This window comes from Uranotaenia lowii, chromosome 1 (genome assembly GCF_029784155.1).
Source record: "Uranotaenia lowii strain MFRU-FL chromosome 1, ASM2978415v1, whole genome shotgun sequence".
Classification (NCBI taxonomy): Eukaryota; Metazoa; Arthropoda; class Insecta; order Diptera; family Culicidae; genus Uranotaenia; species Uranotaenia lowii.
The window spans coordinates 129,561,164-129,585,056 of NC_073691.1; the positions used below are offsets into that span (position 1 = coordinate 129,561,164).

Sequence of the window (23,893 nt, forward strand, 5' to 3'; positions counted from 1 at the left end):
TTGTACCACCATCAGGCGTTATCTGGCTAACAAGATACTGGAAGCACTCCTTTTTCTCAACTTGTTGCCCAGCTACCATGAAACTGGAAGGATTTCCTGTCATTATCTCCATCGACTTGGTCTTTCCGTCTTTGACTTTGTGACCTACTGCCTTGGAACTTTCGGTGAGGTCGTCGAGTTTGCTCTGCATATCCGGTTGTGTTTGGGCGAGCAAAACAATATCCTCAGCCAGGTCACGGTCGTTCAGTTGCTCCATTGTTGAAGGATCGACGGTTCGGTGCACAGTAAATCGATCCAGTCAGAATCTCATCCATTACGATTAGAAAAAAGTAGCGGTCTCACTCCAGCAGTTACCGGGATTGGTTCGGACAAGACACCATCGCGTCGTGCAAGACCTTGCACGAAAATGCTTCGATGAGATGGATTAGTTTCTATTGTACTCCTCTTCGCCTTAGAGCCGCCCAGTTTTTTTCATGGTTAAGTCGGTTGAATGCCTTTTCGAAATCAACGAACACCAGCAGAAGAGAGTCTTGGAATTCGTTGATTTGTTCCAGTACAATTCGTAGCGTTGTGATGTGGTCCACACATGATCGTCCGGATCAGAATCCAGCTTGTTGCCGTCGGAGTGTAGCGTCGGTTTTCTTCTGGATCCTGTTCAGGATCACTTTGCAGAGTGCTTTAAGGGTTGTACAGATCAACGTTATGCCTCGCCAGTTACCGCACTCTGTCAGGTCTCCTTTCTTCGGGACCTTTACGAGGATACCCTGCTTCCAGTCAGCCGGGAATGTTGCAGTATCCCAGATGTCAGCGAAAAGACGGTGCAACATTTGTGCTGACAGGGCAGAATCGGTTTTCAGCAGGGATGCAATCGATCCCAGGTGCTTTGTTGGATTTCATGTTTTTGATTGCCGCTTCTATTTCAGCCAGCGAGGGCGCTTCCGAGTTGACGCCATTTATGCGGCTTACTGTTGGCGCCTCGAGCTGCGGGTTCTATTGGCCATCGCTATTCGTGACTCGGAAGAGTTGTTCGAAATGCCTAGTCCATCGTTTGAGCTGATCTGTTCGATCGGTCAGTAACTGACCTGCTCGTTCTTTTAGCAGCATTCATGTTTTCATATGTGATGAAAGAAATTAGAGAAACATGAACTATCAAAGAACGAAAGAACATAAGCCGTAAATATCATGAAAATTTCGAAAAAGATACAACGGCTCACCGACAGGACTTGAACCTGCAATCTCCGCTTCGGTACAACCGGTGTACCGAAGCGGAGATTGCAGGTTCAAGTCCTGTCGGTGAGCCGTTGTATCTTTTTCGAAATTTTCATGATATTTACGGCTTATGTTCTTTCGTTCTTTGATAGTTCATGTTTCTCTAATTTCTTTCATCACATATGAAAATGTGATCATTTTCAGGTACAAAGATGTACCAAGCGATTTCATAACATCAGTATCGATTTCATAACATCAGTATTGAGCATTCATGTATTATTCCTTGCACCACTGAGGCGGCTAGAAATGTCATAAAGTTATCGGATATCTCCATTATTGGCGGCGGCTCTTTCTCCCTCTTCGGCTAGGGAGTTTGTCCAGGCTCTCTTGTCTCGTCTACAAGCTCGTTTAATTGCCTTTTCCAGCTCCGCATGCCGTAAGCGGGCGGCTTCTTTGGCTGACCCGGTACATGCTTGCTTAATTCCGACTTTCGCCTTTCTCCGATCATCGGCCATCCTTCCAGTTTCATCCGACATCCTTTCACTTCTTCTTCCACAAACTTCACCGAGAGCGCCGGACGGAATTTCAAATATTATTGGTTTTATTGACTTGCCGTTTTGGTATCAGTCTTCGGGGCAGCAGATAATTGATGGCCATCAGTTTTGGGAGTGAAGGATCCTTCTTCACCGGAAGTCGTAGGGGCGCCAACTGGGTCACGTTCACCTTACTATCCCAGTGTGCTCAACCTCGATCTGTGTTGCAAGTAAGGTTGTACACAACCACCAACCGGTTCGCCAAAGGAGATGTTGGTCGTTGATGGGGTTTGTCCTTATTATTTACCGGACACTTCACCACTTGACTGGGTTCCAGGGGTGTTGTTCGGATTCGCTTTAGGGCAATTCCAGCGGGTGCGATCGAGACCAATTCATCCGACGGAGCGTTGGAAAGCAACGTGACGCTCTTCGGGACGTGCGGGAAGAATCGGAGCACAGGCTGTCTGAACAGTACGAAACGGGGAACCGGGATACCGAAACCTTAATCACCACCGAATTCCTCCAAATTTGGGCACTTTTGGCCCCAATGCGTACACTAGATCCGAACTATGGAAAACGTAAGGGGGTTTTCGGAATTTTGTTCTTATCACTTTCCTGGTCTCGAACTAAGTGCTCAAGCTTCTGGATCCAAAAACTTCACTCACCAGATATCACCTCTCTCGTTTTCTCCCAGTTTTCTCTCTGCCTATAACAGGAAGATCCGGTGAACTGACTGACAGATGGGTCAACTGTCAGTTGACGCTTTACTCCGTTTGGGACAACAGCGTACAAGCAATTGTTAAACGAAACTAATTTAAATTTAAATACACATCAACTAGACGAGCAATTATACAAAAAACAAAAACAAGTTAACGCGAACAAACAAAAAACATTGTGTCATCCGTAGGATTGTTTCCGCTTCGAAAAATATGATTGAAACGGTAACAGATCTTATATGACCATGGGTCTCGGATAACGTTAAAGCTCGGAAAACCGGTGTTCGAATAAGCGTGAATCTTATCATTACGGTTTATTTTAGACATTTTACCACTCCTGGGGTATTCGTGTGTTGAGAAGAGTGGTTCTATTGTAATCAAAAAGTGCAGGTTTGAAAAAATGTGGTCACCTCTTCCGATTTTGTTATCTCTTCGGATTCGGATTCGGCATCCGCGACTCCACTCGGATTATCTGCCATTGCTGACTTTGTTGATGGCAGCCGGTCTCGGGTAATAATTTTTGCCAAAGATGTGCGGGGCTCTCGCTTGCGTTACACGTCATACCTTCGGAAGATGGGTATGTATGTAAGTATCTGGTGGAGGGTTGTAAAGGTATTAGGTTTTTTTTTTCTTGTGTCCGGATACTGCATACTAGGTACCCGTACTTTGCTATTACTAGTCACGTATGCTTTATGGTTGACAACATTCTGGGATGCTGCTGGTCCACGGATTAGCCCGAGAGTTTCTCCTGACGTGACGCGTATTGCTTTGCCGGGCAGATGGTGGCGCTTCTTTTGATTCGCACAAAGCTAGCACCGGATAGCAGCGGGAAGAGAAATTGATGCGAATTTAGTGGAGATTGACTGTCAGTTGCTAAATCGGTTCTGCGATTTCGATTTTTCACTCTCGAGTTTACACACGTAAATACCGTCATATGTATGGTGGATGTCGCTGTAGGGGAAAACAGTCGTATGTCAAGAGACGAAAAATCGTTAAAAGCTATTTAATTCTAAGTTCACATTTTAGTAACGACGACACCGTGGATAGCATCTATAGTGTTCGGTTCGCGAAACAAAGAAACGGTTCAGGTGCACTCGGTCACTGTCGGTCCCGGGTCTTTTGTTTCCGGTGGAAAAAAAAATCAACTCACACACCGGTCGGTGGGTCGGGATTCGCCGAGTGGTGACAAGGAATCACTTCGTTTTTCTGATGAGAAGACTCAACTCGAGGTTTTCTTTTGTTTTTTTCATTATGTTCATTGGGACAATCTTCCTCCTTCGCTGTAATTACCTTTTTCACGCTGCAGACGCTAGAGAAAAAATGGTTGGGAATAGAAACAGGGAATCCCTGAAGCTTAATATTGCATCTGTTTTAATGTTTACTTTTTTGTCCGACACCTTCTTTTCTCGTTGGATTTTTTTTATATGCAAAGCTTTAGCAGCATGGTAACACACAGACGTGAAAATGTTGCGTTGAATAGAAAATTTATGTTTTTTTCCGGTGTGCAGTGAGTAATCTTGATGTGCGTTTCTTTTGGAGTGAAATGCGGTCCAATTGAATCTCAATGTCATGAGATTCATGAGTTTTTCTTATACAAAACTCATTTTTTGCCGTTAAGAAGGCTAGTATAAACACAGGCGCTTTGCCATGCTCGTTAAAAATTTACAAGTGAAGGTGTAGGGGTGAGATGAAGAATATACAGAAAATAAATCAATTTTAATTAGGAATAAAATAAAATAATAGTTGTGTTCGGCAACACTGTAGATGAATAAAATAAAATAAATTTCTTTGACAACATTTGCTATTTTGGCAGCACTTGGCAAACAAACAAAACAAAGTCAGTCATTGATCTATTCTTGCGAGCTACAGACGTGTTTAAGTGAATCTCTGAATTGAGATTCGTAAAATCACGACAGGAACATCACAAGAACGCCACGTTTTCAGATTGTGGATTGTTTTTGAGCTACCAACATCCGTTCACCGCAGCGTCTCCGGATTTGATTATGAATTGCAACTGCTGCGGACAACGAACGGTTGAGATTAAATGTCCGTTCAGATTAAAGAAATTAATTATTAATGAGATTATTAATGAAGGCAATGATCTCCACTTACATGCGAAACACAAATATTATTTTCAAATCCAAGCTCAAATGTTCGTGACAGGTTCGGACAGTGGAATTCTTTTTGTGTATAGCGATTCGGAACAACTAGCGATTCCTTTGAAGAAGAATACAGCATTTTGGCAGCGAACAGCACAAAAAGCATCGTATTATTTTGAGAAGGTGATTCTGCCTGAGCTTTTGGCTAAAGCCTACACAAACCGGCAAATGGATTTTTAGCTGTGTTTTTAATTCTTGACTTTTTTTTAATTGTGTGTGTTTTTTATGGTTTAGTAATTAATTAGGTGCTTGTAGATTTTAAGTTGAAACGTTTTTAATTAGCTTTTAAGTTTTAAATGTGTATTTAGTCCTACTGACGATGAGTGTTTAAGCCCTAAAAAGTTGCTGGATTTTTCTATAATCCTACGGCGTGGCCTCTCTGCGCTTTTAACGGCAATTCCGTCTTATTTCCACCGGAAGGCCAAATCAAAACAATCAGCAGCAGCAGCAGCCTTAAATATCTGCGCTTTTAACGGCAATTCCGTCTTATTTCCACCAGAATGCCAATTCAAAACAATCAGCAGCAGCAGCCCTTAATATCTGCGCTTTTAACGGCAATTCCGTCTTATTTCCACCGGAAGGCCAAATCAAAACAATCAGCAGCAGCAGCCTTAAATATCTGCGCTTTTAACGGCAATTCCGTCTTATTTCTACCAGAAGGCCAATTCAAAACAATCAGCAGTAGCAGCCTTATATATCTGCGCTTTTAACGGCAATTCCGTATTATTTCCACCGGAAGGCCAAATCAAAACAATCAGCAGCAGCAGCCTTAAATATCTGCGCTATTTGTGCTTATTCTACCAACCACGCCATTGTCGTGATTTTACGAATCTCAATTCAGAGATTCACTTAAACACGTCTGTAGCTCGCAAGAATAGATCAATGACTGACTTTGTTTTGTTTGTTTGTCAAGTTCTGCCAAAATAGCAAATGTTGTCATAGAAATTTATTTTATTTTATTCATCTACAGTGTTGCCGAATACAACTATTATTTTATTTTATTCCTAATTAAAATTGATTTATTTTCTGTATATTCTTCATCTCATCCCTACAGTATAAACACAGGCGCTTTGCCATGCTCGTTAAAAATTTACAAGTGAAGGGTCAATCAATTACATACAACTTTGGTTTCCATTATTACACAAATCCAGTATTAGACAACCATTGGTTCTTTAGACGTGTAACTGGGACTGTAACATCGTTTTTTATCAGCACAAATATTTAAAAATAGTATGGAATCAATACATCGGAGCGAACAGCGGGATGTTTTAATGTTTCATTACATAATAGACAACCCAAATATTTCCGACCAAACCAGTAGAGGTTAAAACGTCTCTAATAAAATTTAAAAAATAATAAAAAAAAAACAGTAGAGATCATGGTTTTGTTTTTATCAATTCACATACTTTAACTGTTACCTGGCATGAAAGCTTTCTGTCATCGCTAATTAAAAGATTTTTTATACCGTATTCATTCCTTAGGTTTCAACTTACTAGTTTTTGGTGGTGACATTTATGGAGATAGACAACTTCTTAATTAAAAAATTCCACGTTAAGCATAAGCATCAATTTCAATACCTTAAAAACAGGACATTTGTCCCAGAAAAATTAAAAGGGAAGAATGGGGACAAAATCACCCTTTTTATTCATATCATTTTAGGGACATATTTTGAAATTTAAAGAGATTTGATCCTTTATTTAAGACGACTCGATTCTTTAATCAGGGTGCCCAAAGCTTTGGCAAAAATCATGCCAAATCTAAAGATAAAAGTTCCATTGACTTGTTTGGCCATATTGGTTTCCATTTCACTGTTTTTAAGTGTCAGACGAATAGAATTCTAAAAGTTCATTGCATACTTAAAAGTGTTGTTATCATATTTTCAGATAAAAGCACTTTTTTAGTCCTTTTCATCAGGAAACTATTGGATAAATACAGTTTATTGGATAAATATTGGTAATTTCGTGTTTAATAATGATTAACACCCATTTAAAAGAAAAATATATTTTTTTGGACTCGAGGGATCAAGTGAATTCATAACATACATTTTGGATTTTTTTTTTAAATGAAAGTTTACTATTGCTTTGAAAATATGTCATTATGTAGTTCATATTATACTCTAACGATTGACATATTGGAATAATTATATTTGTTATATTCCTTTTGTCTGGGAAACATTTTAAAATAATAAAAAAAATCTTCAAGCCACATATTCCCCCTTATTCTGCGCCGCGCGTGAGGTGACGATAGTCGAGTCGAGTCGGAGTCGCGTGAGTCTTGTCACCTTATTCCCGAAACCGATGTGACAGAGCATACGATTTGTCACTCGCGGTGACTACTAGATTAGGATAATAACTCAAAAAGTTAATTCTAAAAGACGTTTCTCACCTAAAGCGACTACTGGAATCGGGTGACTCGACTATCGTCACCTCACGCGCGGCGCAGAATGAGGGGAATTGTTATATTTTTCAAACAAAATGTTATAAATAAAAAATAATAATAACAGGTTTGTTTTTTTGCTCTATTTGGACAATTTTTCTATAACATTTGATCTATGTAAGATATTCCAGTTTTGAGATATAGCTGACAAATCAAGTATCCCCAGGGATCAAGAATTTATCCTCATTCGCCCCTAGACCTACCAACAATATTCGACAAACATGCCATTCAGACGATATCGCAGTGAATTGCAAGTTAAAAAATATCAATTTTAAATGAACGCTTCAGTGCCTTATACTAAAATTATTGACCCATTCTCAGTTCCAGTGCTGCTGTTGACAATGACAAAGTGTTTTTGATTTAGTTTTTGATTTAGTTTTTGAGTGAGAATAACTTTCTAGGATGATGCTGATTTTCTTCCTCAACCGTTTTCAATTTCCAGAAGTTCCAACTTCCAGCAGTTGTGAGAAAACAGGAAGAAAAATAGGTATGTACAAAAACATAAAAAGCCATAAATACTTGAATCATAACTCAATCAGTAGCATCGAAGTTCCCGTTAGTCGACCAGTCCCCAGTGTTGTTTGGGGAAAATATTTACCTTAAACATCCACCGTCTCTACACGCATCATTCAGTACCGGCTTTAGAAAATTTGGCGGCGCAAGACAGTTGCTTTGGAAATTTAAAACCACTTTGCGAGCGATTTGATGGCACTCAATCACGTAAACAACGCGCGAGACGTGATCGGTTTCGCAACAGGCAGTAAATAGCGTCGTGGCAGATGACGAAATTTGCTTTTATCGATCGATAATAATTTGGATTTGATTTTTGCTTTCTTTTGGGGTGTAGATTTAAAGATAGCTGCATGAATTTAAGACGAATTGATTTCTGGTGAATAAAATCACATACCTATTTCAGGCAGGACAATTATCGTTTTTTTTTACACGTGAAGCTGAGTTTTCTTGGAACTTACTCTCTGGAGCCACCTTTTTAGTTCTGTTCTGATATAATGAAATAGTGAAACTTAACTAACGATACCTCTTCACATCAAAACGCTATAATTCATTTGCGTGATAAAACGGCGTCAAACAGACAGACAACAACGTGAAAATCTTGCACGGATTCTCCGTTTGACGAAGAAAGAAACCACTTTTTCTACCGGTGCTTATTTATATTCACTTTACTAGTTTCCCGAGCGCCCATAAAATTACAAATCAACTGGCGAGACATCATTAAAATGTGTATGGGGGGAAATCTAATAATAAACCTGAAAAGATTTTCGCCGAGTCACTGACATTTGTTGATTCCGAAAGTTTCGGAAATCCCAAAACAAATGCCCACATCATCGAAACAGCGCGCCAAAACATTCGTCCATTCGTCGCATCGGTGTCCGTCGAAAAACTTCTCCGAGGGCTGTTGGCGGGAAACTCCAAACTCAATGGCACAAACTGTTATGTTCTTCTTGGGAAGCAGGAATCTATACCTTAGTTCCTCCAGGGTGGACAACAAAACCACTTTCATATATCTACGTACATAATTTATTATAACCTCACAGCGTGTCAATTATCACGCGACACGCCACACGACTAGGAAAAAAAAAATCAAAAGATAGATATTAAAATTATTGCCTGGCGGATTGAACATTGGGAGCAACTATACACAGAACTGTATTGCTGTGTTCGAAAAGTTTTAAAGAAGTTGTCATAGTTTATGTAAAAAAAATTCTCAAGAAATTGATATTAAAGGGTTCCATTCACATAGAAAAAGCAGCAGCAAAAACCTTCTTGACCGATTTTTGGAAAGCAAATCGTATTGAAATTGATAAAATACATAAAACGGTCTGCAATCCAGTCCGAAGAGCAAGGATTTTCCCGTTTTTTTTATATTTTCTATTCATATTAACTCCTAGTTACTTGTCCATATATGCAAACACGAATTTTGCTAAATGTCACGGTACCCATTGTTTGTGATAATTGAAGACTTTAAAGTGCCAATCACGAACTCAGTAGCACGTTGACATTCGCATAGTCGCTAAATCTCAGCAACTGGCCTCTTCACTACAAATAATCAGACACGAATGCTACGCGGAAGGTAAAGTGCTGTAAAAAATACTACAGATAAGAGAGTGATTTAGAATGCGTCAATGCTTTTTACGAAAACGCTCTAGACAGCATTAACGCATATTATGATGGCATACTTTTGGTTCTGGAAGTGATGGTGATATCGATCTAGCTGGCATTTTCGTTTAATGTCAATCGTTACCCACCACCATTAACAGCTCTGTTTTAAATCATTTATTCGGTGAAATAAATGGCTATGTACACTGGATTCTTTTTTTAAACGATCTTATTTTACACGGTTTTATTTTGAACGATTTTTTTTAAACGATTTTCTTGAAATAAGACGATTTTCGAGCATTTCAAAAACAGGTTCTAGACCTTCCCGCTTTTTGCCAAACCTCTCTTGGGTGGTAAATCGGTTCGGACACTGCTTCCCGACAGAAACATGGACCGGAATGGCCACTTAGAGACTCTGCGGAAGTTCCGGGACAACCGTGGCTTAAAACCCGAAACAGATCAATCCAAAACAAATCTTTCAGCTTGCCGATTTCACTCAAACCACCTCAAAATGGTCTACCTGGTTGGAAATAATCTATTTACAGTCCAAGTTGGCCACTTTACTCGAAATGAGCGATGAATTTTGCCCGGTTGTTTTGAACTTTTTTTAAACGATTTCTTTTTTTGCACGAACACAACAATCGTTTAAAAAAAGAATCCAGTGTACTTTGTTCTTTTACGTTTCGATATACTGTTATTTTTCAATCATCTTCAGATACTAATTTCTATTCCCCTATCTATCCGCATGGGGCCACAGAATTAGACTACTGGACTGTAAATCGAAACGTAAAAGAACATAGTACATAGTCATGTATTTCACCGAACAAGTATAATCAAACGGTGATCGAAACACGTCAAAAAATTTTAAGATCTGCGGCCTCCAAGTTTTTTTACAACACGTCTTCTATTTCCGCATGCTGTAATGCAAAAATAGCAATATTTCAATCACATACGGCTGAAATAGAAACCGTGCTGTAAAAAATACAACGCCCAAGGAACTTGAAAAGATTTTAGCATGGTAAAATTTTCAAAATGTGCTTCAAGTGTCACAATTTCCACCACTTTTTCCCAACACGAGTGAAATTGCTCTTATAAGTTTAGAGGCAAAGAAATTGAAAAATCGTTTTTCGTTGTTGAATCGTAGTCTTCCATCGCCGCAGATGATCTGCCGATTAAAATCATATGTAAATGTCGTCGGCAAAGCAAATAAGTTGACTGGACCTTTTGAACATCATGTAGGATAGACCATCGCCTTGTCGAATCCCTCTGCGCGATTCGAATGAACTCGACAATTCACCCGAAATCCGCACACAGCACTGCGTCCCATCCATTGTCGCCTCAATCAGGCAGGTCAACTTCCAGGAAAAGCCGTACTTGTCCATGATTTTCCATAGTTCGTCACGGTCGATTGTGTCGTATGTGGATTTCAAGTCGATCTTCGTTTCGGTACTGCATCTGAATCGGAATACTTTATCAGCATTTTCTATCAGAACATAGGTAGGGCCAATTCCTGCCTGATCGTTACTTTGTGCTCCTGCTACGATATCATAGCCTTTACCGATATCCAGTAAGATTGTTGGCCCAGATTATACAGTGTTTCGTTGCGATCGTAGCCCCCTTAACAGCAAACAATCTACTGGTGGTGGAGTGTTACTTGCTGTTAGATCTAAACTCCCGGCTTTGCTTATCGAAGACGTTTCCTGGGACGATCTGGAGCTTCTTTGGACCCACATTGATCTCGGTAATCGGATACTCTATCTACGCGTAGTGTACGTGCCTTCTGATCGCTCTGGCGACCTGGTTTTAGCAGAGTCCTTTTCGCGTTGCCTGTCTAGAGTGAGCTTTTTTTGTTCTCCTGGGGATGACATACTCGTCATCGGCGACTTCAACATGCCCGGCCTAAAATGGTGTTCCTCTCGAAGTGGCTTTCTGTTTCCAGACTCTGTGCGTTCTTCTTTCTCGGCATCTTCTGGTGTATACGCAGACGCCCTGAGTACAGCGACTTAACGTCAGATAAATAATATCGAAAATGAAAACGGACGTATGCTGGACCTCTGTTCCGTAACGATGGTTTCGGGATTCCGACGATTGACTTAGCTCCCGATCCCCTTGTCAAAACTGTTCCACATCACCCAGCTTTAGTGATCTCTCTTGATGCCGCAAGGAGATATGCTCCCGTGAAATTTTTTTTTTTTTATTTATTTGGTCCTTAGGATTTTAACACCTGGATGTCATTCATCCCTCATGCTCCCGTGAAGAGACCGGCATCCTTCTATCAAGATTTCAAGACGTGGATTTTGAAGCTATCTCCCACGTCCTTGAGTCCATCGAATGGGAAGTTGAGCTCGATCCTTTTTATCAAAACGCAGCTGCTGAGACATTATCGAACATTCTCAATACATTATTGATCGCCAAAACATAGGGTGGCAACTCCGGAACTACAACAAGCACTTACACTAAGGTAGAATACCGCAAACTAAACTCTGCTTATTAAAAAGTCAGTAAGCGTAGCTACCTTAATTATCTAAACCGGTTACAAAGAAATTTCAAGACCAGTTGGAAATCTTTTTGGATGCTGGTAAAAATCAACGGAAAGAACCAGGGCTTCCATCCTACATGTTCCTTGACAGCGACACAGCTAATTCTGATCCAGAAATTTGTGAACTTTTTGCCGGGAAATTGTCTAATAATTTTAAAACTGGGGAAATTTCCTTGGAGCAACTGGCCTGGGCTGTCGGAAATATATCACCCTTAGGGTCATCTTTGGATGGTGTTCTTGTCACGAATGCAGCCATCCTACTTAAAATCGACAGCTATGAGTTAAAAAAAAAACACCTTCTACGGACCCGGACGGTATACCAGCTACTTTTTTGAAGCGTTGCCATCTCTGCTGAAACCTATCAGGCACATCTTTCAATCATCGCTGGACTGCGCGATCTTTCCCTCATTGTAGAAAGAAGCTCACATGTTTCTTGTCCACAAAAAGGGCGATAAGAGAGATGTGAGCAACTACCGCGGAATCTCCGCTCTATGGGTGATCGCCAAACTGTTTGATTTGGTTGTTTTGGATTCAATTTTCTCATTTTGCAAGCATCACTGCTCCAACGATCAGCACGGGTTTATGCCTAAACGATCCACGATTACAAACCTACTGAGTTTTACATCGTTCGAGCAAGACAGCTTTGCCATGAAAATTCTAACTGACGCCATCTCTCTGCGGCTTTCGATAAGGTGAAAAACGATATTGCCATCGCAAAGCTCGAACGTACTGGGTTGGTTCCGGAGATACTTAATGGGACGAAAGTTATCCGTTCGTACTGGTGAATCCTTTTCTAGGCAGTTCGGAGTGCCCCAAGGACGTCATTTGGGACCGATCATTTTCGTAATCTATTTTAAGGATGTACTTTCGCTCCCCGGCGGCACAAAGCTTCCTAATGCCGATGACCTGAAACTTTTTCACAACATAAACGGCCAAGACGACATCAACTTCCTGCAACTGCAATTAACCGCTTTTGCTCATTGGTATGACATCAATTGCTTGCCCTTGAACCGCAGTAAATACTCGGTACTATCGTTTTCCCGAGAGCGGCACCCTCTTCATGCAGAGCAAACCCTTGGAGACGAAACCGTCAACGATCTGGGCGTTTGTCTCGACCGACGGCTGGAGTTCAAGACTCACATTTACTAAGTATGTTGTTGACAAAGCTGCTCGAAGCCTTGGATTCGTGTTTCGTATGCCCAAAGTCTTCAAATACGTATGTTGCCTGAAAAGTCTTTATTGCTGCATAGATTGCTCTATTCTCGAGTACGCTTCGGCTGTTTAGTGTCCTTTCTACCAGAACGGAGCTGATCCGTTCCGTTTACTAAGCTATGAAAACCGATGCCGTCTCATAGGCTCAGATACGCTCCAAGTTCGCCGAAATGCTACTCGTGCTCTAGTTGTCGCGGAACTTCTCACATCTAGAATCGACTGCACTGAACTGTTAGAGGCCATATCTCTCAGCGTACGACCTCGAGGATTACTAAACCAGAACCTGCAGCTCTACGGTCCCATTCGCTTGAACAACTACGGGGCTAACATAGCTTTCATCGGCATTCTAACAAAGGACTGAAGCAACTGTCAAATCACACACAAACGGACCGTACTTTTTGGAACCAGAACGTCAGTTCCCCTTTGATTTCTATGGCATTTTGGTACCAAAACGTCAGTGTGGTACTGAAATGTCAGTTCGGAAATTTCCTTCTCTTTCAGCCCCTTGCATTCTAAAAACTTTTAATCGATTTCCCGAACATTTCGGCTTCGACGTCTCAAGGAACATGTTCCGAAGAAAAAAAATTAGGTATATCAAGTATTGTGTAGTTTAATGTTGATATTAAATTTCATTTATTAGTTATATAGTGTAATCATTAGGATCAACATGTGATCCGTTGATGTTTAAAACAATAAAAACAATAGATAGTGCGTAGGGACATGTTGTTGTTTTGGAGGAGTCAACTATTAAGCTCTTAGCTTCAGCATGGTTGAAGCTGGTTTGTTTCGGTCGATCTGCCAAAGATTCAGGGAGAGACTTCCTTACGATCTGTACTGCATTTGCATGAAATAATCGTTGAAAACCCAAATTCACGCAGTAAAGTATTTTTTTGTATCTTTGAGCGCAATACACATGTCAAACCAGCAATTTCCAGGGATAGAACAAATCGTAGCAAGGTGATAAATGACTGTGAATAGTAGCTATTATCAGTGAAGATTCGGAAACTTTGTAAAAATAAGGGCATAATTGGCACATGAGTGGACGTGTTGGGACTCTTCTTGTTTTCCGTTTGACTGTATATTTGAAAAGAAGTTTAAACCCTTGAAAAATCTGTCTGCTTTGTGCTACCGCCGCGTACGGTTCGGTTTCGTTTGTTGCTCGCCGTGCGCGTGTGTTTTTAATTTGTTGAAAGTTAATCAAGGAAAATATTCATGGAAAGGATCAAATGTGCCTGTGAAATTTCTAATTCCGTAGTTGGGTATGCTAAGAAAGGTTCGGTTTAATGGCGTTAAAGTTAATTTTGTGCTCGCAAACACGAATTCGGAGAAAGCCGTGCCCCTTGTGTTTTGGTGTGGGTAGTTGTCTTGGCGTCCGGCTACAGGTTTAATTATCACCTCTCTGTGTTTAATCGATGAAATGCTCAAAATATTGGGTGAAATATCAAGAACCAAATGCAGTTCAAAATCGGTGTTGTGAAAACGGTGAATTTGTTAAAGCAATTCCGAAAACGGAGCGATTCAACAGCACCCACATTACAGCAACAATCTGAAACGTGTCCGAACATGTTTCCGATCACAGTAGGCGGAAGATTCTGTCGATGGAGAAAATTAGAGAAAATGCCTTGAGTGTGCGGTGAAAAAGTTCTTATTCTTGACTTTTCATTCATTCGCGCATCTCCCATACGAGTTGCTTGCTCATACCCGATGCATTAAAAAAATGTACTTTGCATGCAGGGAAAGTGTGAATATATGAAGAAAAGGAAAAAAAGAAGCAAACTCGCAAGTTGAAGATCTATGTTTACGTAGGGCAGGTGGAGGCGTGGAATGAAAGGAGTAGTGGCTTGCGATTTTTTTTGGAAAAAGCGATAGTTCAGTTGCGAGAATAATATTTGCGCTGGGGGGAGGAAATAAGATAGAAAAAATTGTAAGGTTATAAGGTAAGGTAATTAAAGTTGCGGCAAGAAGGTAAGATGTCAATTGAAATTGATTATTTTTTTCATATAACTATCGAATGATCAATCACCTGCCAACTATCCAGGTATATACACGGATGCCGGAATACCTGACGAAATTTATAAAAATTGTAAATTTTTATAAATTTTTGAATGGTTGTGGAGGTGGTTGAAATATTCTTCAAAAAAAAAAAATACCAACACTGATACGAAGTACACACAGCCACAACAGCTAACACGAAGCCATGGTGCCGGGTATGGAAAATTCTGCTTTAGAGATACGCGGAATATTTAATAAGAAGAATGCAGAAGTGTTCATACTTTGGTAAAACTGTGGTGAATCCGTGCACACATGGTGGATTACCAACATACAACATACATACAGAAGTTTAAAACCTTGAAAAATCAGCCTCTGTGTGAAGCAAACTAAGCACCCTTCTGAGGCATAAATAACATTCTAATAAATATATGCTTACTGGTTAAATGAAAGTTCTATAGTTGCATTTTTCAAAAAGAAAAACAATGACAGATGCGCATTCAAAACTTCTAAAAGTTTGAGGGTAAGACTGAGTTGAGGGCATTGCTCAATGCCGAACTACACTGAAGGACATGACATAAGTATTCGACACTGTTGAAATTTTCGTTGTTTAAACATATTCTGTCCTTTTAAATATTGACAAAGAGTTGTGTAGAGGAAAAACATATGCCCCAAGAAAGAGAACATTGCCCAGAATCTATTCACATAAAAAATATGCAAATATCACCAACTATTCAGGGATACTGTAGATTGAAATTACCCAAGTAACATTGATTTAAAAGACTCTTCAGATCTTTTTAAAAACTTAAACTTGGTCTTGTAGCCGGTTATAAAACCTACAATGTTGCTTGGGTAATGCAATTAGTCAGCATGTGTCGTAATCTTTTGTCCATCAGTGTATGTTGAATGCCAAACGTAACTGCCAAGCGTTTGCATGTGAACTAAATTATTCAAAAGACTTTTTGGCAAAAAGATTGAGTGAGATATAATATTTTTACCAGTTTCAAACTAAAATAATAATTTATAATTATGAAATGTCAAACTGGCTCCATTATTAAGCTGTTAGTCATGGAAATGATGCCATTTCGACTACCAGGACTTTTGATTCTGGTCACGATTCTCTGAGGGCAGAATATGCGCGCCATGTACGTACATCCTAGAAGGGCACCTAAAACAGTTCTTCGCTTTACCACGCACCACCTACCGAAAGTGCCCCCACTATGGTTAATGTGGTGGTGAGATGATAAGCAAGTTATGTTGGTTCGGCGTCTCGAGAAGCAACACAAGAAAGATATTGAACTAGGATTGCAATTATTGATTGCACGATTTTTCTTCAACGAACCAACCGATGGAAATCTGGGAAGAAAAATGAACGAAATGAAAATCAAACCCAGCATAAAACAGTCTGCTCGGAATTGCTGGCACGTAACGAAATTTCGATCAGAGTTTTTCTCACTTTGCCTAGCCGTTTGCCGAGCTATTTTGTTTGACCTATTGATCTGGCTAGTTCTATATCAGGAAAGCAGCCAATTTATGGAGGTTTCAGTGGAACTAAATTGGATTTTATCTAGGGGCATTTTGATAGTTGCCGAGTATGGGGAGGACCATTCGTTTAGTTACGAAACGACCCACATCTCGGCACAACTCATCAGCAACAATCCACAAAAATTGACAGACGGACACGGCTCCATGCCATGGTACGTCTTTGTGTCGGCGAAAAGACGACAAATTGCTTGGATTTTTTATTGGCATACCTAGTTCTTAATAAACGGTCAAGATTAGTTTTGGCCGAATATTACAATGTCAAAACTAGGTTCACATATTCAACTCATGCGTGTTTGAAGAGGATCGAAACTGATGCAATCGATCCCTCGTAGTTGAAACCTTCGTACATTAATTAGGGTGCCAGTGAAAACGGCCATGTCAAATTTCCAAAACAAAACATAAAGGTAGGTACATTTTAAAGTTGGCCTAGAGAACTGACCTGTGGAAGGGTTTCAGTTCAATCGGACTTGATTTAGAGCAAGTTCACTGGTTTTGGGAAAAAGTGGTAGAAATTTTGACACTTACGGCACATTTTGAAAATTTTGCCATGTAAAAACATTTTCAAGATCTGTGGCCTTCAAGTTTTTTTACAACACGTGTTGTATTGTCGCATGCTGTGATGCAAAAATAGCAATATTTCTATCACATACGGCTGAAATAGAAACAGTGTTGTAAAAAAATACAACGCCCCAAGACCTTGAAAACATTTTTGCATAGTAAAATTTTCAAAATGTCATAATTTCTACCACTTTTTCCCAACACCAGTGAACTTGCTCTTAGGGGTGCTTCAAAGCGTTTAGATTGTTGGACCCTAAAATCACCAAAGGAGGGAACCAAAGGAAATGGGATAAATCGAAATTTTAATTTGGATTCCGAATGACTTAAAAAGCATAAAACGTCGACTTTCTGGGACTAAAGCCATTTTTAAGGAAAATAAATGGAATAAAATGACAGAAACTTAAAATTTACGGAGTGACTTTATACATTGTCTTTTGTGATCTTTCATTAACTGTAATTTAAAATATTTTTAAATATTTTTGAATATTTTTAATAATTTTTAAATATTTGTGAATATTATTAAATATTTTTAAATATTTAAAGCTTAGTTCTTTTAGAAATGGGACAGTTACGAATGCGTGTATCTCAAAAACCTTTCGATTGATCTAAAAATTTTCTATGAAGGAAATGAAGAAAATATTATGATAGTTCATGAAAAAATTTGAAAAAAATATTTATCGTATTTTTTTAAGAATAAATTCTACTTTATTCTTGGTACCTCCCATCGGCTAGCGCACACTTTTTTCAGTCATGATATTGATCAGTTTTTCAAACTAATGCTTCGTCTAATCTGTATTTTAGGTGGCTACACCCTCTTGCTTCAATTTCCGCTACTTTTCGGACCAATACTTCTCTTTTAAAAGCAACTGAGGGCAATTTAGTGGATACAGTTGTTTCGAAGTTAACAAATTTGATTATTTTTGAGCCACTTTTTGAGCGTTTTTAGTAGAATTTCTGCTGGAAAAATCTGGCAATAACGAAGTAAAACCATAATGAGATTCAACTTAAAGTGTAATCGGTTAGTATAGATCGTAGTTTGCGAAGGGTACATCATAAAAGATTCTTCTTTGTAGGCTTTAAAAAACAGCAAAAACCATAGTTTTCGTTTTGAATATTGTTATTTCTTTCCACAGGAGCAGAATTTTGGCAAATCACAATATTTCATAAAAAATAACCAGCAAATACATACTTTAATATAACCGGGACCTTGCCACGAGCAGACATGGTATAGAACTCAACCGCTGGAATTTGTTTAAAATAGGGTATTTCAAAAGTTTTGTCGTTCATCAGAAATTATCTGTCCCATAGCCTCGGAACCGGCTATACAGCTTACGAGCTCTGGAACTTGCAAAAATTTAGTGTTTGAGGTGTTGTTTGAATGACTCATTACCAAGCAATACTTTCAACTTATCGGAGAAAAAAAATTTTGAAAATTTCAGCGATCTACCCTTAGTTTTTCGCTTTTTGAAAATTAAAAATGCTGGTATGAGACTTCATTCTCTGATGACCCTTAGCCGAAGTTGCCGATCATATGCTTCACTCCAATGCTTGATTTGAACTTTGTGGACATTTTTGACAGTATTTGCATACTTTTCCACCACTTACATACAGTAATTCTTCGAATTATCAACGGTTTTGTCAGCTATCAATTTGATTATGATGGATTTTGAATGAAACTGTGCAAAATTATTTTTTCCTTTTTCTCTTGCATCGTAAATATCTCAAAAACGCGTAATTTTTTAATTTTGAAAAAAATAGGTCGGATAGTACTTTTTACAGGCAACAAATTGATGCCAAAATTTTGAATGTCCGATTACTAGTAAACGGGCTATTAGCAAAAGAAAGTGTCCCATTTCTAAAAGAACTAAGCTTTAAAAATATTTTTAAATAATTTTGACATTTTAGGCATTTTTTTCATTTTTTGTATTTTTTATAATTTTTGCCATTTGTGTTATTTTTGTCATTTTTGTCTTTTTCGTCACTTTCGTCATTTTTGTCATTTTTGTTATTTTTCTGTAATTTTTTAATTTTTGTCTTTTTATTCATTTTTGTCATTTTTGCCATTTTTGTCATTTTTGACATTTTTGTCATTTTTGTTATTTTTGTCATTTTTGTAATTTTTGTCATTTTTGTAATTTTTGTAATTTTTGTAATTTTTGTAATTTTTGTCATTTTTGTCATTTTTGTCATTTTTGTCATTTTTGTCATTTTTGTCATTTTTGTCATTTTTGTCATTTTTGTCATTTTTGTCATTTTTGTCATTTTTGTCATTTTTGTCATTTTTGTCATTTTTGTCATTTTTGTCATTTTTGTCATTTTTGTCATTTTTGTCATTTTTGTTATTTTAGTCATTTTAGTCATTTTTGTCATTTTGTCATTTTAGTCATTTTAGTCATTTTAGTCATTTTAGTCATTTTAGTCATTTTTGTCATTTTAGTCATTTTTGTCATTTTTGTCATTTTTGTGATTTTTGTGATTTTTGTGATTTTTGTCATTTTTGTCATTTTTGTCATTTTTGTCATTTTTGTCATTTTTGTCATTTTTGTCATTTTTGTCATTTTTGTCATTTTTGTCATTTTTGTCATTTTTGTCATTTTTGTCATTTTTGTCATTTTTGTCATTTTTGTCATTTTTGTCATTTTTGGCATTTTTGTCATTTCTGTCATTTTTGTCATTTTTGTCATTTTTGTCATTTTTGTCATTTTTGTCATTTCTGTCATTTTTTCTGCTACTCTAGAGTCATTGCATACTTTCAGGGGCAATTTTCTGGTTTTCAGATAAATACAGTATTTTTAGTCCTTTTTATCCGATAATTACTGGAAACTTATGTTAAGTTATTGGACAAATATTAATAATTTCATGATAACCAATATTGAAAGTTTCTTTTTGCATTGGAAATATGGCATAATGAAGTTCAAATTTTTATTCTAACGATTGCATATTGGAATAAATATTTTTATTATATTTTTTTATCATGTGAGAAACATTTTAATGTGTAAAAAAAGATCTTCTAATCACATTCTTTTAAATTTTTCAAACAAAGTTCTATAACTCCAAAATTTTTTTAAAAATTTGTATAGATAACAGCACTGTTGTTTTGTTCTGTTTGGCACATTCTTCTAGAACATTTGATATTTGTAAGATATATTTCTGTTTCGAGATATAGCGCAGGAATCAAGTATCCCCAGGGATCAAGTATCCTCACTCTCCCCTATAAATACAATGGAAAAAGTTGAACTTTCACATAGACCAACCCAAACAAACGGGATTGAAGTTGTTCTATGTAGCTACATGCTTTGATTTCATCAGAAGAGGTGCCGAAAAAAAAAGTTTACTCCTCAAATTAATCCGACATCCATAGGTTTAGTGAAACAACTAATGAATCCTTCGAATCCAAACCTAAGCGAAGTCTATCAACCTCCATAGTGGCATCCCGATCCAGAGGAACTCTCACAATTGTTGGCTAGGTTAGTGTGAATAAACTATTCAGGACAGTTTGAAGCTGTCCCAAAACGGAAAACTAATTTCCCCACGGTGAAGCTTAGCCGTAAACGCGCATCCAAATACCTATTGCATCCCCCGCCGCGCCGTTAATTCATCAATCCGACAAAATCCGTTTCGCCCTTCATCGTTCCGTTCCAGGGCGAAACGAAAACTTTGTCACCCAGCCGTGTCGGAAACAAAACCAGCTGTTTCCGGGGACATTCGCAGCAACTGACATGCAACACAATGTTTTCGGTTTGCCTCTGTCAGAAACGCCCGCAGCTCTTCGGCGAAAATCGAGCTCCACAACAACAACCATGGCACAATAATTAATTTCTATTAGTTTGCTTTCGCAAGTTGCCGGAGTGTCCGGGTTTCCGGTCGGAAGATGACCGGCTAAAATCCGGGGAAAACGGGAAAAACTTTGTTCAAGTCATCCCTGTTTGAATTTAATACCGGTTGTCAAGGGAAGCGAAAGCGAGAGAGAGAGACAGAAAGATGACAACATTGTCACGTTTAATTCCACCGCAACTGCCTTCGGGATGGAATGCATCTATCTTCCGGCGTTGTTGTATTACGGAGCTGGAAATGACTCACAGTGCGGAAATGCGACCCCTACAAGTTATGCAACTCGCAATGCCAATGATTTTGCCTTCTAGAATTATCCTGTATTTCATCGGAATTCGAACGTAAAGCGATATTACACCCGAAAACTATGACATGAAGAACAGGTCACAGCACAATTGTATAGATGTACCTTTAGTCTCCAAAATGCAAATAATTAGGTATACCATCAGAAAGTAATTTAAAAAAGTTTATAAATGTAGCGGCGAACTGCACAAGACGCACCACATGACCCATGCCATTAAATCTAAAAAATACGCTAAGCTCTGGCTTCGAATTTTGAATATTCTTCATTTTTATTGTGAAAAACCATCCTTTCTATCATTTTTCAGGTGAAAAGTTCACTTAAACGACTTTAATTCTTTGACACATAGCTTGGGATGATTCGAATCTGTGTGAAACTTATAATTTTTCATGGTTAACGTATAAGTTTCATGGTAAATCAGCCTGCGCAATATGATAAAACTGTGGGTTTTCGTTTTTTCTATATATTTCACTATTTTTTTTTCTTATATTTCATTATTTTCCCACAAATTCAAAATTGAATTTTTTTTACAAAAAACTGGGGCAGAATGGGCGTAAAACTACGGATTTGCGCTCACATTTTGAAAACTTATTACTTTGGAAATAAAACCCAACAACAAATCGAAATGTCATTCTTTTTATATGATGACTCTCGAATTGTAATCCGAATGCATAATTTGACAAATTTTCGTCCTTTTTCAAGCTTCAAAGGTGCACCAGTATTCGACCGAAAACATCATCAGCCGCCATATTTTCCGTGTTATCCGCCAAGAAATTGAAATTCTTTGCCTACTTGAAGGCGTTTACCTAAAGGGTGATACGGTCAAGGTCAAGGGAAAAAACGCGTGTAAATCGGTGAAATCGTTCATTTAAAAAATCACATTAAATTTCTCAAGTTTAATTAGTTTAAAATTCAGGAAAAATATTCAGTTAGGCTTCCGCTTTTCCAAATCCGGATTGCCGGGCCTTACGCTTAACCCCTGCCATCAGATTTTGTACAGCCACCTTGTCCACCTTCTTCGCCGCAGAAAGCCAGTTTGCCTTGAACTGCTGCTTGTCCTTAGCAGTTTTTTGGTCTTCTTTAGGTTCCGCTTGACAATAGCCCAGTATTTCTCAATTGGGCGGAGCTCTGGCGTGTTGAGAGGGTTCTTGTCCTTGGGAACCACCTGCACGTTTTTGGCGGCGTACCACACCATGGCCTTTTTACCGTAATGGCAAGATGCCAAATCCGGCCAAAACAGTACGGAACAACCGTGTTTCTTCAGGAAAGGCAGCAGACGTTTATTCAAACACTCTTTCACATAAATTTCTTGGTTGACAGTCCCGGAAGCTATGAAAATGCTGCTTTTCAAGCCACAGGTACAGATGGCTTGCCAAACCAGATATTTCTTCGCGAGCTTTGACAGTTACATGTGCTTGAATATATCTGCTACCTTTCCCCTTCCTTTTGCCGTTAAAATTTCCTGTCTCGGAAGTTGCTTGTAGTCCGCTTTGACGTAGGTTTCGTCGTCCATTACCACGCAGTCAAACTTCGTCAGCATCGTCGTGTACAGCCTCCGGGATCGCGCTTTGGCCATCATATTTTGTTTTTATTATAGCGATTTGGAGTCACTACCTTCTTGTAAGTCGATAGTCCGGCTCGTTTTTTGGCTCGATGTACGGTTGTAGACGATACACCCAGCTGAAATATAGCTAACAGTGTATTTTAAAAAGTGAAATTGGATGGATTGTACAGGAGGCATTCAAATACCGGGCGTTGAATAATTTCCACAAAAAGTTATCAGTTGCTCAACCGGTGGCCGATCTGAATACAAGGTTTGATTTTAGATCACAATTTAACTTTTTTTTTCAAAGCTCTCAATCAAATTTTATAAAAAAAACAATGTTTTGATTATGTGCATCTAGTTTGACATTATTACATATATGTATCCTTTAACAATTTATGTATTCGAAATTATATGGCTTCAAGCGTCAAATGTGATGCTTCAGTTTCGTGCATCCAATTTGATATAAATTTTTACGAAAAATTTAAAAAAGTGCGTGCAGTACATTTAACCTCAAATTTAGTTAAAACAAATCTTCTTTTCGTTTGTTAAACCCATCTCTTAAATATATATCTATTCCTCCCAAGCGCGTGTATTGTTGCGAATTGTCAAAGTTGCAAATAACATTTGCCGGGAAAAATATTTCAAAGCTCAAGTAGTTTCAAGATAAATTGCTTGGCCGGAAAACCTTTATCCGGAGCACAGCAGCAGACGGATGTTATTTATATTTAATACGAACCAACTAGCTCCCCAGGGAGATTGCATCCCACTTAATTGTCCTCAAGGAAATTGCATTTCCATGAACGGTGGTGAAGTGCTTGCTTCTGGTACTTCCTTCCTCATTTCAACCATGCTTCGTACCTACTGTTTCTTTACGTTATTGTAAGAATGACAGACGAATGTTTTTTGTTTCTTCTCAATTTCAAACCGTTAAATGAGTAAAACCAAGCAATAGGGAAACGGACTTATATACCTAAAATATGTTTGGACAACACAAGGCAACAAAATTCACATTTTTCTGATGTGCCAAGAAAAAAAGGGCTAATTTTGGGACTCGAGACCCCACACACCCAACCTTCGGGTAGTGGTCATACCACCTCTTGTCTTACAACCTCGATTCTCTACCTCCCCATGGTGCTAGCAGGGGTGCGAGCAATCTTAGCGGAGATCGGGTACCCAACCCCGGTGGATGCTTTGGACGCATGCA

The 23,893-nt window shown here is 38.6% G+C and overlaps 1 protein-coding gene across 5 annotated transcripts in view; it reads right to left on the reverse strand.

The window, feature by feature from the left end:
* LOC129740007 (disintegrin and metalloproteinase domain-containing protein 10) overlaps positions 1-23,893 on the reverse strand; it is a 776,101-nt gene that overhangs the window by 65,983 nt on the left and 686,225 nt on the right. The gene's annotated exons all lie outside the window — the stretch shown is intronic.